The sequence below is a fragment of the Tamandua tetradactyla genome, chromosome 16 (assembly GCF_023851605.1).
Source record: "Tamandua tetradactyla isolate mTamTet1 chromosome 16, mTamTet1.pri, whole genome shotgun sequence".
Lineage (NCBI taxonomy): Eukaryota > Metazoa > Chordata > Mammalia > Pilosa > Myrmecophagidae > Tamandua > Tamandua tetradactyla.
In genome coordinates, this window is record NC_135342.1 from 20,167,895 (window position 1) to 20,186,783 (window position 18,889).

General features: G+C 37.4%; 1 protein-coding gene across 8 annotated transcripts in view; it reads right to left on the minus strand.

Moving 5' to 3' along the window:
* Nucleotides 1-18,889, minus strand: part of ZNF227 (zinc finger protein 227) — a 62,771-nt gene that overhangs the window by 10,686 nt on the left and 33,196 nt on the right. Inside the window, exon 4 of one of the 8 annotated variants that reach the window (XR_013163409.1) lies at nt 2,353-2,560. The exons of 5 other annotated variants lie outside the window; for them this stretch is intronic. The gene's annotated coding sequence lies outside the window, so the exon portion shown is untranslated. Of the gene's footprint in view, nt 1-2,352; nt 2,561-9,909; nt 16,289-16,325; nt 17,859-18,889 lie in introns of those variants that run through there. 2 more of the 8 variants (XR_013163411.1, XR_013163410.1) reach the window with 2 other exon arrangements.

Genomic DNA, 18,889 nt, shown 5'->3' on the forward strand with positions numbered 1-18,889 from the left:
TCCTGGCCAAACAGGATATAATTCTTATTTTTTAAAAAATCTTTGATAATATAAGTAAACACTTACACACATTTGATTATTAATCATCACTTCATAAACTTACTTTGTCTTTGTTATGACATACCTGATTAAGTCTTTTACTTATATTCCAACTGAGTTTTTCTTTATGTTATCAACTCTTAATAAGAATTAAAGACAATAAGCCTTTATCTAGCATATCTAAGTATATCCTGCCAGATGGCTATTGTCTTGTACATTTATGCCTGGTGTCTTTTGCTGTAGTAAAATTGAAAACACATATTAAAACTGTACTTGAACATTAGGTTCATGAAATGACTAAGAGACACATCAGTAGATAAAAGACAGGCATTGAGATCGAATCCAGGTGAGGGACATCTGTGAAGTCCAAAATCCAAAAGGCATGTCAGGTGCTTCCACTATGTGATCTCAGGTAAATAAAGGCAAACTCTTTTGTCCTCCTGTCTATCTTTTCATGAAAATGGAATGCCAGATATTCCTAACCTAACAGAAGCTTCAGAATCCAATGTATCAGCTGGCTGCCTGCAAGAACTGGGTAGTTATATGATATTCACATACCTGTTTCTTCACATTTAAAATACAGATATATCACCCACTTCCTCACATAATGCTTTAAAGAATAATGCAATGACAGAAAGGGCTAAGCAAGGCACGTAAGTACTACGAGACTAGTGATTATGTACATGCAATCACTTCGATAAAATAAATTAATGAAAGAACTAAAATAGATATAACACACAAACAACTTGCAATAGCTCAGCTGCTGCACAGAGAAGAAAAATAAAGCTCTTCTTCTATGAAAACATCTAATAGTATTAGGTCAGGTCATACTTTGGATGTTCTGCTTACAAATCAAATGAGGGAACATAGGTAAAACATAACTCTTCAATTTGTACTTTATAAAAATTTTTAAGGGCAAATATTGCAGAATTCCACCAGAATCATTTTAGGGGACAAAGTTATACACAGAAAAAAATGTCGCTGCAGCGGCTTTTAAAACAGCAAAATTCTTATTCTCTAAAAATCTATGAATAAGAGATATATAACACAATGTCATTAATTAATTTAAAATTAACTCTTTAATTTTATTCACAAAATTGTACAACCATTGCCACTATCTATTTTCAAAACTTTTTTATCACCCCAAACTGAAATTGTACTATTAAAGAGAAATTCCCCAATTCTCCTCTCCTCAGCCCCTGGGAATCTCTCATTTACCTTCTGTCCTCATGAATTTGCCTATTCTTGATATTTTACATAAATTAAATCACACAATAGTTTACCTTTTATGGCTTATTTCACATACCATAATATCTCAAGGTTCATCCATGGTGTAGCATGTATCAGAACTTCATTTCTTAGTATGACTGCATAATCTTCCACTGTGTTTATATACTACAGTATTGCTGATCTATTTATCTACTGATGGATACTTAGGTTTCTACTTTTTGGCTACTGTAAATAATGTTGCTGTCAACACTGGGTATATAAGTATGTGCCTGAGTCCTCTTTTCAGTTACTCTGGTATATACTTAGGAGCAGAATTGATGGGTCATATGGTAACTAGAATGTTTAACCTTTTGAGGAACTGCTTTCCAGGATGGTTGTACCATTTTACACTCCCACTAGCAATGCATGAGGGCTCCAATTTCTCTACCCCAACTAACATTGTTTTTATTCCATTTTTTTCTTCAATAATAGTCATCCTCGTAGGTATAAAGTGTTATGTCATAGTGGTTTTGATTTGCATTTCTCTGATGACTAATGATGCTGAGCATATTTTCATGTGCTTGGCCACCTGTATATCTTCTCTGGAGAAATGTCTGTTCAAGTCCTCTTCCATTTTTTAATTGGGTTCTTTGCCTTTTTGGTGTTGATTGGAGGAGTTCTTTATATATTATAGATATTAAACCCTTATCAGATATCTGATATGTAAATATTTTCTCCCACTCTATTTTATCACTATCTTGATAATGTTCTTTGACCTTTTTATTTTCTTGATAATGTTCTTTGAAATTCTTACTTTCAATGAAGAATTTTCCATTTTATATATTTTTTTCTCTTGTTGCTCATGCTGTGAGTGCCATAGCTAGGAATCCATTGCTAAACCCAAGGTCATGAAGATTTACCTCTATATTGTCTTCTAAGAGTTTTATGGTTTCAACTCAATACTCCATTTTGAGTTAATTTTTGTATATGGTATGAGCTAAGGGTCCAATTTCATCATTTTACATGTATAAATACAGTTGCCCTAGCATCACCTGTTGAAAAGACTCTAAAAACAAGTCATAGAAGGAAAAAACAGTTCTGCGTTTGAGCAAGATCATGCAAAAGCTTCTGCCAAAGTATAACATGCATCAGGTAAACAGGAAAACAGCTTAGCATGTACAGGGGTCCTCCAGCAAATCAGAGAGTAGAGAGAACTCAACTCGCAGTCAGAATAGCTCTACAAGTGATGGGGATCAGCCTGGTTCCAGCCAAAGCAGCAGCCGTAGCATTTCCTCTCAGGTAACACCAGGATCTGATAAAGTTTCAAAACAGAAACTTCAGATAAGCAGGTTCAGCATCATTTGTTTCTTTGTTGAAATCGACTGTGAATAGTCATGTGGCCCAATCTACTGATTCCATACAACCAAGTAGCTCACCTAAAAAGAGTGCTCTGAAGTATTTGCAAAGCCCCATTGGGGGTATGATGAGAAAGTGGGAAATTCAACTTCCCAAAGTGGACAATTCCTGATATTCTCACAAGCAGTGGGGACTACCAAAGCAAGAGGCTGAGCCCCCAATCTTGGGAGTTGTTCATAAGAAACTTAACCCCGCACAGGATAGGCTAAGCCTACTTAAAATTAGGCCTAAGAGTCACTCCCAAGAGAACCTCTTGCTCAGATGTGGCCTCTCTCTCTCAGCCAACATGACAAGCAAACTCACTGCCCTCCCCCTCTCTACGTGGAACATGACTCCCAAGGGTGTGGACCTTCCTGGCAATGTGGGACAGAAATTCTAGAATGCACTGGGACTCAATATCAAGGGATTGAGAAAACCTTTTTGACCAAAAAGGGGAAGAGCAAAATGAGACAAAATAAAGTGTCAATGGCTGAGAGATTCCAAACAGAGTTGAGAGGTTATCCATACACATTAAACAGATATCACTTTGTTACTCAAGATGTAATGAAGAGGCTGGAGGGAACTGCATGAAAATGTAGAGCTGTGCTCCTGTAGCCATGTTTCTTGAAGATGATTGTATAATGATATAGCTTTCACAATGTGACTGTGTGATTGTGAAAACCTTGTGTCTGATGCTCCTTTTATCTACCTTATCAACAGATGAGTAAAACATAGGGAATAAAAATAAACAATAGGGGGAACAAATGTTAAAATACATTTAGATTGAAATGTCAGTACCACACTGTTTTGATTATTGTAGCTTTGTAATAATTTTTGAAAGCAGGAAGTATAAGTTCTTCAACTTTTTTTTTTATTTCTCCACCTTTTTTTATTAATTAAAAAAATTAACTAACACAACATTTAGAAATCATTCCATTCTACATATGCAATCAGTAATTCTTAATATCATCACATAGATGCATATTCATCGTTTCTTAGTACATTTGCATCGATTTAGAAAAAGAAGTAGAAAGACAACAGAAAAAGAAATAAAACGATAATAGAGAGAAAAAAAAGTAAAAAACTATACCTCAGATGCAGCTTCATTCAGTGTTTTAACATAATTACATTAAATTAGGTAGTATTGTGCTGTCCATTTCTGAGTTTCTGTATCCAGTCTTGTTGCACAGTCTGTATCCCTTCACCTCCAATTACCCATTATCTTACCCTATTTCTATCTCCTGATGGTCTCTGTTACCAATGACTATTCCAAGTTTATTCTCTAATGTCGGTTGTACATCAGTGGACCATACAGTATTTGTCCTTTAGTTTTTGGCTAGTCTCACTCAGCATAATGTTCTCTAGGTCCATCCATGTTATTACATGCTTCATAAGTTTATTCTGTCTTAAAGCTACATAATATACCATTGTATGTATATACCACAGTTTGTTTAGCCACTCGTCTGTTGATGGACATTTTGGCTGTTTCCATCTCTTTGCAATTGTAAACAACGCTGCTATAAACATTGGTGTGCAAATGTCTGTTTGTATCTTTGCCCTTAAGTCCTCTGAGTAGATACCTAGCAACGGTATTGCTGGGTCATATGGCAATTCTATATTCAGCTTTTTGAGGAACCGCCAAACTGCCTTCCACAGTGGTTGCACCATTTGACATTCCCACCAACGGTGAATAAGTGTGCCTCTTTCTCCGGATCCTCTCCAGCACTTGTCATTTTCTGTTTTGTTGATAATGGCCATTCTGGTGGGTGTGAGATGATATCTCATTGTGGTTTTGATTTGCATTTCTCTAAAGGCCAGGGACATTGAGCATCTCTTCATGTGCCTTTTGGCCATTTGTATTTCCTCTTCTGAGAGGTGTCTGTTCAAGTCTTTTTCCCATTTTGTAATTGGGTTGGCTGTCTTTTTGTTATTGAGTTGAACAATCTCTTTATAATTCTGGATACTAGACCTTTATCTGATATGTCATTTCCAAATATTGTCTCCCATTGTGTAGGATGTCTTTCTACTTTCTTGATGAAGTTCTTTGATGCCCAAAAGTGTTTAATTTTGAGGAGCTCCCATTTATTTCTTTCTTTCTTCAGTGCTCTTGTTTTAGGTGTAAGGTCCATAAAACCGCCTCCAATTGTAAGATTCATAAGATATCTCCCTACATTTTCCTCTAACTGTTTTATGGTCTTAGACCTAATGTTTAGATCTTTGATCCATTTTGAGTTAACTTTTGTATAGGGTGTGAGATACGGGTCCTCTTTCATTCTTTTGCATATGGATATCCAGTTCTGTAGGCACCATTTATTGAAGAGACTTTTCTGTCCCAGGTGAGTTGGCTTCACTGCCTTATCAAAGATCAAATGTCCATAGATGAGAGGGTTTATATCTGAGCACTCTATTCAATTCCATTGGTTGATATATCTATATGCCAGTACCATGCTGTTTTGACCACTGTGGCTTCATAATATGCCTTAAAGTCCGGCAGAGTGAGACCTCCAGCTTTGTTTTTTTTCCTCAAGATACTTTTAGCAATCCGGGGCACTCTGCCCTTCCAGATAAATTTGCTTATTGGTTTTTCTATTTCTGAAAAATAAGTTGTCGGGATTTTGATTGGTATTGCGTTGAATCTGTAAATCAATTTAGGTAGAATTGACATCTTAACTATATTTACTCTTCCAGTCCATGAACACGGTATGCCCTTCCATCTATTTAGGTCTTCTGTGATTTCTTTTAACAGTTTCTTGTAGTTTTCTTTGTACAGGTCTTTTGTCTCTTTAGTTAAATTTATTCCTAAGTATTTTATTCTTTTAGTTGCAATTGTAAATGGAATTGTTTCTTGATTTCCCCTCAGCTTGTTCATTGCTAGTGTATAGAAACACTACAGATTTTTGAATGTTGATCTTGTAACCTGCTACTTTGCTGTACTCATTTATTAGCTCTAGTAGTTTTGCTGTGGATTTTTCAGGGTTTTCGACATATAGTATCATATCACCTGCGAACAGTGATAGTTTTACTTCTTCCTTTCCTATTTTGATGCCTTGTATTTCTTTTTCTTGTGTAACTGTTCTGGCTAGAACCTCCAACATGATGTTGAATAACAGTGGTGATAATGGACATCCTTGTCTTGTTCCTGATCTTAGGGGGAAAGTTTTCAATTTTTCCCCATTGAGGATGATATTAGCTGTGGGTTTTTCATATATTCCCTCTATCATTTTAAGGAGGTTCCCTTGTATTCCTATCCTTTGAAGTGTTTTCAACAGGAAAGGATGTTGAATCTTGTCAAATGCCTTCTCAGCATCAATTGAGATGATCATGTGATTTTTCTGCTTTGATTTGTTGATATGGTGTATTACATTAATTGATTTTCTTATGTTGAACCATCCTTGCATACCTGGGATGAATCCTACTTGGTCATGAGGTATAATTCTTTTAATGTGGTGCTGGATTCGATTTGCTAGAATTTTGTTGAGGATTTTTGCATCTATATTCATTAGAGAGATTGGTCTGTAGTTTTCTTTTTTTGTAATATCTTTGCCTGGTTTTGGTATGAGGGTGATGCTGGCTTCATACAATGAATTAGGTAGCTTTCCCTCCAATTCAATTTTTTTGAAGAGTTTGAGCAGGATCGGTACTAATTCTTTCTGAAATGTTTGGTAGAATTCACATGTGAAGCTGTCTGGTCCTGGACTTTTCTTTTTGGGAAGCTTTTGAATGACTGATTCAATTTCTTTACTTGTGATTGGTTTGTTGAGGTCATCTACTTCTTCTTGAGTTAAAGTTGGTTGTTCATGCCTTTCTAGGAACTTGTCCATTTCATCTACATTGTTGTATTTATTAGCATAAAGTTGTTCATAGTATCCTGTTATTACCTTCTTTATTTCTGTGAGGTCAGTGGTTATGTCTCCTCTTCCATTTCTGATCTTATTTATTTGCGTCTTCTCTCTTCTTCTTTTTATCAATCTTGCTAAGGGCCCATCAATCTTATTGATTTTCTCATAGAACCAACTTCTGGTCTTATTGATTTTCTCTATTGTTTTCATGTTCTCAATTTCATTTATTTCTGCTCTAATCTTTGTTATTGCTTTCCTTTTGCTTGCTTTGGGGTTAGTTTGCTGTCCTTTCTCCAGTTCTTCCAAGTGGACAGTTAATTCCTGAATTTTTGCCCTTTCTTCTTTTTTGATATAGGCATTTAGGGCTATAAATTTCCCTCTTAGCACTGCCTTTGCTGTGTCCCATAGGTTTTGATATGTTGTGCTTTCATTTTCATTCACCTCGATATATTTACTAACTTCTCTTTTAATTTCTTCCTTGACCCACTGGTTGTTTAAGAGTGTGTTGTTGAGCCTCCACGTATTTGTGAATTGTCTGGCACTCTGCCTATTATTGATTTCCAACTTCATTCCTTTATGATCTGAGAAAGTGTTGTGTATGATTTCAATCTTTTTAAATTTGTTAAGACTTGCTTTGTGACCCAGCATATGGTCTATCTTTGAGAATGATCCATGAGCACTTGAGAAAAAGGTGTATCCTGCTGTTGTGGGGTGTAATGTCCTATAAATGTCTGTTAAGTCTAGCTCATGTATTGTAATATTCAAATTCTCTGTTTCCCATTGATCCTCTGTCTAGACGTTCTGTCCATTGATGAGAGTAGGGAACTGAAGTCTCCAACTATTATGGTAGATGTGTCTATTTCCCTTTTTAGTATTTGTAGTGTATTCCTCACGTATTTTGGGGCATTCTGATTCAGTGCGTAAATATTTATGATTGTTATGTTTTCTTGTTTAATTGTTCCTTTTATTAATAGAGAGTATCCTTCTTTGTCTCTTTTAACTGTTTTACATTTGAAGTCTAATTTGTTGGCTATTAGTATAGCTACTCCTGCTCTTTTCTGGTTGTTATTTGCATGAAATATCTTTTCCCAACCTTTCACTTTCAACCTATGTATATCTTCGTGTCTAAGATGTGTTTCCTGTAGACAGCATATAGACGGATCCTGTTTTTTAATCCATTCTGCCAGTCTATGTCTTTTGATTGGGAAATTCAGTCCATTAATGTTTATTGTTATTACTGTTTGGGTAATACTTTCCTCTACCATTTTGCCTTTTGTATTATATATATCATATCTAATTTTCCTTCTTTCTACACTCTTCTCCATACCTCTCTCTCTTCTGTCTTTTCGTATCTGACTCTAGTGCTCCCTTTAGTATTTCTTGCAGAGCTGATCTCTTGGTCACAAATTCTCTCAGTGACTTTTTGTCTGAAAATGTTTTAATTTCTCTCATTTTTGAAGGACAATTTTGCTGGATATAGAATTCTTGGTTGGCAGTTTTTCTCTTTTAGTAATTTAAATATATTATCCCACCATCTTCTTGCCTCCATGGTTTCTGCTGAGAAATCTACACATAGTCTTATTGGGTTTCCCTTGTATGTGATGGATTGTTTTTCTCTTGCTGCTTTCAAGATCCTTTCTTTCTCTTTGACCTCTGCCATTCTAACTAGTAAGTGTCTTGGAGAATGCCTATTTGGATCTATTCTCTTTGGGGTGCGCTGCACTTCTTGGATCTGTAATTTCAGGTCTTTAATAAGAGTTGGGAAATTTTCAGTGATAATTTCTTCCATTAGTTTTTCTCCTCCTTTTCCCTTCTCTTCTCCTTCTGGGACACCCACAACACACATATTTGTGCGCTTCATATTATCATTCAATTCCCTGAGCCCCTGCTCAAATTTTTCCATTCTTTTCCCTATAGTTTCTGTTTCTTTTTGGATTTCTGATGTTCCAGCCTCCAGTTCACTAATTCTAACCTCTGTCTCTTGAAATCTACCATTGTAGGTTTCCATTGTTTTTTTCATGTCTTCTACTGTATCTTTCATTCCAATAAGTTCTGTGATTTGTTTTTTCAGACTTTCCATTTCTTCTTTTTGTTCATCCCTTGCCTTCTTCATGTCCTCCCTCAATTTATTGATTTGGTTTTTGAAGAGATTTTCCATTTCTGTTCGTATATTCAGAATTAGTTGTCTCAGCTCCTGTATCTCATTTGAACTATTGGTTTGTTCCTTTGACTGGGCCATATCTTCAAATTTCCTGGTGTGATTTGTTATTTTTTGCTGGCGTCTGGACATTTAATCAGATTTCCTTGAGTGTGAGACCCAGCAGGTTGAAAGATTTTCCTGTGAAGTCTCTGGGCTCTGTTTTTTTCATCCTGCCCAGTATGTGGCACTTGTCTGTCTGCGGGTCTCACCAGCAAAAGATTTTGTGGCTCCTTTATTAATGCCACTATTGGTGTTTGGTTGGACCCAGTCCCTGCCACTGTCGGAAACTCCCTCCTCTCCCTCTAGGCAGCCACCTATGGGGGAGGGGCGCTGGCCGCCGCGGCTTGGGGAACTCGCTGATCCGAGACTCACCGCCGGACCTGGAAGTCGCCTGTGGGGGAGGGGCGCCGGCTGCCGGCCACTGTGGCTTGGGGAACTCGCTGATCTGAGACTCGCTGCCGGACTGGGAAGCCGCCTGTGGGGGAGGGGCACCAGCTGCCGGCCACCGCGGCTTGGGGAACTCGCTGATCTGAGACTCGTGGCCGGTCTGGGAAGCCGCCCGCGAGAGAGGTGTGCCAGCTGCCAGCCACCGCGGCTTGGGAAACTTGCCTCTCCGAGACTCTCAGCCGGTTCAGGAAGGAGGGAGGGAGGGGCGCCAGCCGCCAGGTGCCATGGCCCAGGGAAGTGCGCGCCACTCAGGGAGCTCACTGCAGCAGAGTCTCGCAGCCGGTCCAGCCAGTCCAGACTGGGGTACACTGTGTGTCCAGTCCCTGCCGTGGCCCCGGGAGCTGTTCTGCACTGTTTCTGGTCACCTAGAAGTTGCTCTGGAGGAGGAACTAAGACACAAGTACCTTACTAAGCTGCCATCTTGGCCCCCTACCCTTCAACTTTTTTTTTTGTATGCTGCATGGTGGGGTTACATTTCATTTTTTTTTACCCCATGTGAGTATGCTGTCATTGCAGCATCATTTTGTTGAATTTTTTTTTTTGTTTGCTTCATTGTTTGTTTTGCTTGTTTGTATCTTTTTGGAAAGTGTATGGACTGGGAATCAAACCCAGGTCTCCCGCATGGCAGACAAGAATTCTACCACTGAACTACCCTTGCACCCAACTTTGCCCTCCAACTTTGTCTTTGTTTTTAAAGACTGTTTTGGCTACTGGGTCCCCTTGAAATGTCATATGAGTTTGAGGATCAGCCTTTGCAGGTCTCCAAGAGGTCTTGGACATTTTTTTTTTCTTTTTTACCTTTTTTTATTGCATAGTATAACATGTATACAAAGCAAAGAAATAAAAAAGCAACAATCTTCAAAGCACTCTTCAACAAATAAAGGACAGATCCCAGTGTTTGCCATGGACTACCATATGATCCTCTCAAATTTTTCCTTCTAGCTGCTCCAAAATATAGGAGGCTAGAAGATTTACATATTTTTTTAATCACCAGAATCAACTTTCTAACTTTTTTCTGCAAAATAACATATACAAAAAAGCAATAAATTTCAAAGCACAGCACTATAATTAGTTGGACAACATATTTAAGAGTTTGACATGAATTACAATTCCACAATTTTAAGTTTTTATTTCTAGCTGTTCTAAGATACAAAAGATTAAAAGAAATACCAATTTAATGATTCAGCAATCATATTCATTTGTTAAATCCTATCTTCTCTGTATAACTGCATCATCACCTTTGATCTTTGTATCTCTCTCTTTAGGGGTGTTTGGGCTATGGTCATTCCAATTTTTTCATGTTGGAAGGGTCTGTCACTAATATGGGGTAGGGAGATGGAACTATCTGATGTTCTGGAGAGGCTGGGCCCCCTAGGTTTCAGGACTTACCTGGTCCAGGGACCCATTTGGAGATTGTAGTTTCCTGGAAAGCTACACTAGTTTGCGGAACACTTGTGGAATCTTATATATTACCCTAGGTGTTCTTTAGGATTGGCTGGAATGGTCCTGGTTGGGGTTTGGCAGGTTATGATAGGTAGCAATGTCTAACTGAAGCTTGAGTAAGAGCAACCTCCAGAGTAGCCTCTTGACTCTATTTGAACTCTTTCTGCCACTGATACTTTGTTCATTACATTTCTTTTCCCCCTTTTAGTCGGGATGGAATTGTTGATCCCATGGTGCCAGCAATGTATTAATCCCTAGGAGTCATGTCCCACACTGGGGGTGGGGGTGGGTGGGTGGGACAATGATTTCAGTTTCAGAGTTGGGCTTAGAGAGAGTGAGACCACATCTGAGCAACAAAATAGGTCCTTAGAAGTAACGCATAGGCATATGTTTACGTAGGCTAAGCTTCCCCACTACCTACATAAGTGTCACAAGAGTAAGCCTCAAAATCCAGAGCATGGCCTATTGATTTGGTTGTCCTAAAGTCTAGCACAGTATCAAGGGATTTCCTAATGGTAACGTTTTATAGTTCCATATTTTTTCTCCCAACCCTCAAGGGACTTTGTCAATACTTTTTAATTATCTGCTTAATATACTCTAGGATGTATCCAGGCATTACATTAGGCTATAAAGGATTAAAGGGCCTCTTTCTTATTCTGAGCTCCCTGTATTTCAATTGTTCAAATGAGCTATACAGGCAAGTTGAGTTAGATTGTGTGCTACAGAAAATTTCGGTTCTAGACCAAATAAACCTTTCTTTCTTCCTTTGGTATCAAAGAGTATATGTAGTTCTAAAACATAGACACTGTCTTCCTTACCCCTGTGTTCTGAATTACTTTAATTCCAACCTGATCAGCTTCACTTTTATCTTATATACATATAAAACAGCCTCTTGAAATCCAGAAATAATATTTACCACTCTGGACTAAATGTGTCTGCTACAAAACTTACAATCTAGGTTCCTGTTTTCTTATAACCATTTTCTAAAGGCCAAACCATTGCTGTTCTTTTGTTTCTTGCCTATTTTGCCTCACCAAATGCCCCATGTTTGTTCACATTATTGCTTGTCTCATGACTATGCTCCTTTTTTGTAGCAGCACAATATTCGTTCATAAGTATACACCAATGTTCATCAAACTACTTCTCAGTCAGTGCATCTTCAGCTACCTGCATTCATAAGGGATCATGTATAGAGCCCAGAGTCCATCAAAACTCTCAATTTTAGATAATTTTATTGTTTCCAAGAGAAAGAAAACCAATAAACACACCCTCATCAAATAGGAACTCTCACCCTCCTCTTAACTCTTGTCCCTTCCCCTATTATTTACCTCTACTGTTGCTGTGTTGGTGCAGATGTTTTCCTTTTGAACATGGCCCATAGCATACAACAGCAATTTTCCCCCATACCCTGGACCCAACACTCTTTGTGCATGAATAACTTTGAAGTAGTTCTTGCAAGAACTATTTTATATGTCTAGTGTTAATCAGTGGGACACGTACGTTTATACAACCCCTTTCAATCTTGCTCATCTTCAATATGGTAATACTACTTATAAACCCACTAAAGAACCACTTTCACTTCTATGTGTTCCCTTACATTGAAGTTCAAGCTCATTAGTTAATTGCTCATCCATCTCTAGCTTATATGTATCTCTAAGTCCCCTATACTCTGTATTATAAGCCTCTGCTTTTACCTTTACCATGGTCATAAAAGTGGAGTCATGCAGTATTTATTCTTTTCTGTCTGGCTTCTTTCATTCAGCATTATGTCCTCGAGGCTCATCCATTTTGTCATGTGCTTTAGGACATCAGTTTGTCTTATTGCTGCATAATATTCCATCGTTTGATTATACCACATTTTGTTAACCCACTTGTCTGTTGATGGGCATTGGTTTGTTTCCATCTCATGGTGACTGTGAATAATGCTGCTATGAACGCTGGTGTGCAAATGTCTGTGTCTATGCTTTCAGCTCTTCTGGGCATATGCCAAATAATGTTATTGCTTGGTCATTGGGCAACTTGATATTTGGTTTCCTAAGGAACCACCAAAAAGTCTTCCATAGTGGCTGCACTATTACATTTCCAGCAGCAGTGCATAAGTGTACCAATTTATCCATGTCCTCTCATTAAAAACATTTATACTTTTCTGTTTGTTTAATAACAGCCATTCTCATAGGTGTGGGAATGGTATCTCACTGTAGTCTTGATCTGCATTTCCCTTATAGTCAAGGAAAATGAACAACTGTTCACATGCTTTTAAGCCATCTGTAGTTGCACTTCAGAAAAATGTCTATTCATATCTTTAGCTTATTTATAATTGGGCTGTTTGTCTTTTTGTTGTGGAGTTGTATGATTTATTTGTGTATACAGGATATCAAACTTTGGCTTGATATATGATTTCCAAATATTTTCTCCTATTGAGTTGGCTGCCTCTTCACTAGGAATCGAACCCGGGTCTTCCTCATGGCAGGTGAGAATTCTACCACTGAACTGCCCTTGCACCGCCTAGAAACATTAATGATTTTTGCACATTAATTTTATATCCCACAACTTTGCTGAATCTGTTTATTAGCTCAAGTAACTTTGCTGTAGATTTCTCAGGATCTTCCAAATATACTATCATGTCATCTGCAAATAATAAAAGTTTTACTTCTTCCTTTCCAATTTGGATACTTTCTATTTCTTTGTCCTGCCTGATTGCTCTAGCTAGAACTTCTAGCACAGTGTTGAATAATAGTGGTGACAGTGGGCATACTTCTCTCATTCCTGATCTTAGGGCAAAAGCTTTAAGTCTCTCTCCATTGAGTATGATGCTAGCTATCAGTTTTTTCACATATTCCCTTTATCATATTAACGTAGTTACCTTTGATTCATATCTTTTGGAATATTTTTATCAGAAAAAGGATGTTGAATTTTGTCAAATGTTTTTTCAGCATCAATCAAGATGCTCATGTGATTTTTCCATTTCAATTTGTTAATGTGCTGTATTACATTGATTGATTTTCTTGTTGAACCATCCTTGCATTCCTGCTATAAGCCCACTTGGTCATGATGCATAATTCTTTTAATGTGTTGTTGGATTCGATTTGCTAATATTTTGTTGAGAATTTTCGGATCTATGTTCATTAGGGAGATTGGTCTGTAGTTTTCCTTCCTTATAGCATCTTTATCCAGTTTTGTTATTAAAATATTAGCTTCATAAAATGAGTTAGGTGGAGTTCCTTTTTTCCTTAATTTTTTGGAAAAATTTTTAGCAGGATTAGTGTTAGTTCTTTTGGGAATGTTCGAAAAAATTCCCCTGTGAAGCCTTCTGGCCCAGGGCTTTTCTTTGTAGGAAGATTTTTGATGACTGATTGAATCTCTTTACTTGTGACTGGTTTGTTGAGAGTTTCTATTTCTTCCTGAGTCAGTGCAGCTTCTTTGTGTGTTTCCAGGAATCTGTCCATTTCATCTAAGATGTCTGGTTTGTTGGCATATAGTTGTTCACAGTATCCTCTTATGATTTCTTCATGGTCTGTGGTACCGCACCCCTTTCCCATTTCTGATTTTGTTCATTTGCATTCTCCCTTTTTTTCTTTGTCAGTTTTGCTAGTGGCCCATTACTTTTACTGATTGTCTCAAAGAACCAACTTTTGGTTTTATTGATTCTTTCTATTGTTCTTTTGTTCTCCCATTCATTTAACTCTGCTTTAATCTTTGTTATTTCTCTTCTTCTATTTGCTTTAGGGTTAGTTTGCTGTTCTTTCTAAAGTTCTTCCAGGTGAGCAGTTAAGTCCTCCATTTTTGCTCTTTCTTGTCTTTTAATATAGGCATTTAGAGCAATACATTTCAATCCCAGCACAGTCTTTGCCACATCCCATACATTCTGATAAGCTGTATTCTCATTTTCATTAATCTCCAGATAGCTAGTGATTTTTCTAGCAATTTCTTCTTTGACCCACTGGTTAAGAGCATATTATTTAATCTCCATATATTTGTGAATGTTTTCATTCTTTGGTGGTTATTGAGATGCAGCTTCAACCCACTGTGATCAGAGAAAACTGCTTAGAATAATTTCAGTGTTTTTAAACTTATAAAGACCTATTTTATGCCCCAGCATATGATCTATCCTGGAGAATGTTCCATGAGCAGTAGAGAAGAATGCATATCCTTGTTTTGGGGGGTGCAATGACCTATATATGTTAGGTCTAATTCATTTATCATGTTGTTTAACTTCTCTATCTTCTTGTTGATCTTCTGTCTGGTTGTTCTATCTACAGAGGAGAGTGGTGTATTGAAGCTCCTACTATTATTGTTGAAATAACTATCACTCCCTTCAGTTTTGCCAATGTCTGTCTCACATATTCTGGAGCTCCCTGATTGGGCATATATGCATTTATGATTGTTCTATCTTCTTAGTAAATTGTCCCTTTAATTAATACATACTATCCATCTTTCTTTCTTATGATGTCTTTACATTTAAATTCTATTTTTTCCAATATTAGTATAGCTACCCCTGCTTTCTTTTGGTTCAATGTGTGGAAAACCTTTTTCTATCCTTTCACTTTCAGTCTATTTGCATCCTTGGGTCTAAGGTGAGTCTCTTGTAAGCAGCATATAGGTGGGTTATATTCATTAACCCATTCTGCCAGTCTGTGTCTTTTAATTGGTAAGTTTAGTCTGTTAACATTCAAAGTTATTACTGAAAAGGCATTTCTTGAATCCACCATCTTATCTTTTTAAATTTTATTTGTTAGATCTACATATTCTTTTCCATCTTTCTCTTTTTATCCTTTTAGTTACCTTACTGGTACTTTTCAATTCAGCGCCCTCCTCCAGACCTCCCTCTCCTGTCTTTTTCTTTCAACTGGCAGAAATCCCATTAGTATTTCTTGTAGGCTGGTCTCTTGTTGACAAACTCTTTTAGGATACGTTGTCTAAAAAATTTTAATCTCTCCTTCAGTTTTGAAGGACAATTTGGCTGGGTACTGAATTCTATTTTTTTTTAGTTTTTAAATTTTATTTTCTTAAATACCAAAAAACACCAAACAAATGCAAACATTCCTATTTTGATCACTCCATTCTACATATATAATCAATAATTCACAATATCATCACATTGTTGCATATTTATGACCATTTCTTGGAACATTTGCATCTATCCAGAAAAAGAAATAAAACGAAAACAGAAAAAAATTTATACATACCATACCCCTTACCCCTCCCTTTCATTGATCACTAGCATTTCAAACTAAATTTATCTTAACATTTGTTCCCCCTATTATTCATCTTTATTCCATATGTTCTATTTGTCTGTTGACAACGTAGATAAAAGGAGCATCAGACACATGGCTTTCGCAATCGCAGTGTCACACTGTGAAAGCTATACCATTATACAATCACCTTCAAGAAACAAGGCTACTGGAACACAGCTCTACATTTTCAGGCAGTTCCCTCCCAGCCTCTCCATTACATCTTGAATAACAAGGTGGTATCTACTTAATGCATAAGAATAACCTCGAGGATAATCTCTCAACTCTGTTTGGAATCTTCCAGCCATTAACATTTGGTCTCATTTCACTCTTCCCCCTTTTTGTAGAGAAGGTTTTCTCAATCTCTTGATGCTGAGTCTGAGCTCATTCTAGGATTTCTGTCCCACGTTGCCAGGAAGGTCCACACTCCTGGGAGTCATGTCCCATGTAGACAGGGCAGGGTGGTGAGTTTGCTTGTGTGTTGGCTGGAGAGAGAGGCCATATCTGAGCAATAAAAGAAGTTCTCTTGGGGGTGAATCATAGGCCTAATTCTAAGTAGGCTAGACCTATCACTTGTGGGGTTAACTTTCATATGAACAAACCCCAAAATTGGGGGCTCAGCCTATAGCTTTGGTTGTCCCCACTGCTTGTGAGAATACCAAAAATTCTCCACTTGGGGAAGCTGAATTTTTTCCCTGTTCTCACCATTCCCCGAAGGGGACTTTGCAAGTACTTTTTTATTCACTGTTCAAATCACTCTGGGATTTATCAGGGCATCACTCTGGACAAACCAACAAAATCTCATCGCCTACTCAAGGTTCCCATATTTAGGATGCTCAATTAAGCTGTTTACATAAGTTGTATTAGGAAATGCACTAGTCAAAATATAAATTTTGTACCAAATACAGATTTTTTCCTTTAGCCTCAGACATAAGTTGAAATTTTAAAATATTAATTACCATCTATTTTCAGCATCCTGCAGTAATGACATTCCTTTGTTCTACCTCATAAAAAACATTTTTAAAATTTGTACATTTAGTCACTATCATTATACACTCTAGGCATTCCTAGATTATACTATCTCAATCTTTATTGTCTATCTATCTTTCTGATGTCATTCATGCCCCTAGCTCTCCTCCCTCTATCATTCTCACATTCAGCTTCATTATTTTTTAAAAATTATTTATTAATTAAAAAAATAAACAAAATAAAACTACATACATAATCAGTAATTCACAATATCATTACTTAGTTGCATATTCATCATTTCTTAGAACATTTGCATTAATTCAGAAAAAGAAATAAAAAGACAATAGAAAAAGAAATAAAATGAACACAGGAAAGAAAAAAAAAAGAAAGATTATACGTTCCACTCCCCTTACCCCTTGCTTTCATTGATCACTAGCATTTCAAACTAAACTTATTTTAGCAATTGTTCCCCCTATTATTTATTTTTATTCCATATGTTCTACTCCTTTGTTGACAAGGTAGATAAACGGAGCATCAGACACAAGGTTTTCACAATCACACAGTCACACTGTGACAGCTGTATCATTATTCAATCATCCACAAGAAACATGGCTACTGGAACACAGCTCTACGTTTTCAGGCAGTTCCCTTCAGCCTCTCCATTACATCTTTTTTTTTTTTACATGGGCAGGCACCGGGAATTGAACCCGGGTCCTGGGGCATGACAAGCAAGCACTATTACCTGCTGAGCCACCATGGCCCGCCCGCTCTCTCCATTACATCTTGAATAACAAGATGATATCTACTTGATATCAAGAATAACCTCCAGGATAACCACTCGGCTCTGTTTGGAATCTCTCAGCCATTGACACTTTGTCTCATTTCCCTCTTCCCCCTTTTGGTCGAGAAGGTTTTCTCAATCCCTTGATGCTGGGTCTCAGCTCATTCTAGTTTTTCTCAATCCCTTGATGCTGAGTCTCCATTCATTCCAAGATCTCTGTCCCACGTTGCCAGGAAGGTCCACACCCCTGGGGGTCATGTCCCACATAGAGAGAGGTAGGGTGGTGAGACTGCTCGTTGTGTTGGCTGGAGAGAGAGGCCACATCTGAGCAACAAAACAGGCTCTCTTGGGGGTGACTCTTAGGCCTAAACTTTAAGGAGACTTGACCTATCCTTTGTGGGGTTAAATTTCATATGAACAACCCCCAACACTGGGGGCTCAGCCTATAGCTTTGGTTGTCCACACTGCTTGTAAGAATATGGAGAATTCAACTTGGGGAAGTTGAATTTCTCCCCATTCTCACCACTCCCTGAAGGGGATTTTGCAGATACTTTTCCACTCACTGATCGAATCACTCAGGGATTCATCGGGGCATCACTCTGGACAAACTAGCAAAATCTCATGTCCTACCTGAGATTCCAAGTACTTATGGCATTCAATCAAACTATCTACATAAGTTATATTAGGAAATGCACTAGTCAAAATATAAATTTTGTAACAAATAAACATTTTTTGCTTTAGTCTCACACAGAAGGTGACATTTTAAAATATTAATTACCATCTATTTTCAGTACCCTGCAATAATGACATTCCTTTGTTCTTCCTCATGCAAAAACATTTTTAAAATTGTACGTTGTACATTTCACTATTATTATACACTCTAGGCATTCCTAGATTATACCATCTCAATCTTTAACATCTATCTTTCTTTCTGATTTCATTTATGTCCCCAGCCCTCCTCCCTCTATCATTCTCACATGCAGCTTCATTGTTTCAACATAATTATATTACAGTTAGATAGTATTGTGCTGTCCATTTCTGAGTTTTTACATTCAGTCCTGTTGCACAATCTGTATCCCTTCGACTACAATTACCCAATATCTTACCCTATTTCTATCTCCTGATGGTCTCTGTTACCAATGAAATATTCCAAGTATATTCACTAATGTCAGTTCATATCAGTGAGACCATACAGTATTTGTCCTTTTGTTTCTGGATAATCTCACTCAGCATAATATCCTTAAGGTTCATCCATGTTGTTACATACTTCATAACTTTATTCTATCTTACAGCTGCATAATATTCCATCATACTTATATGTCAACGTTTGTTTAGC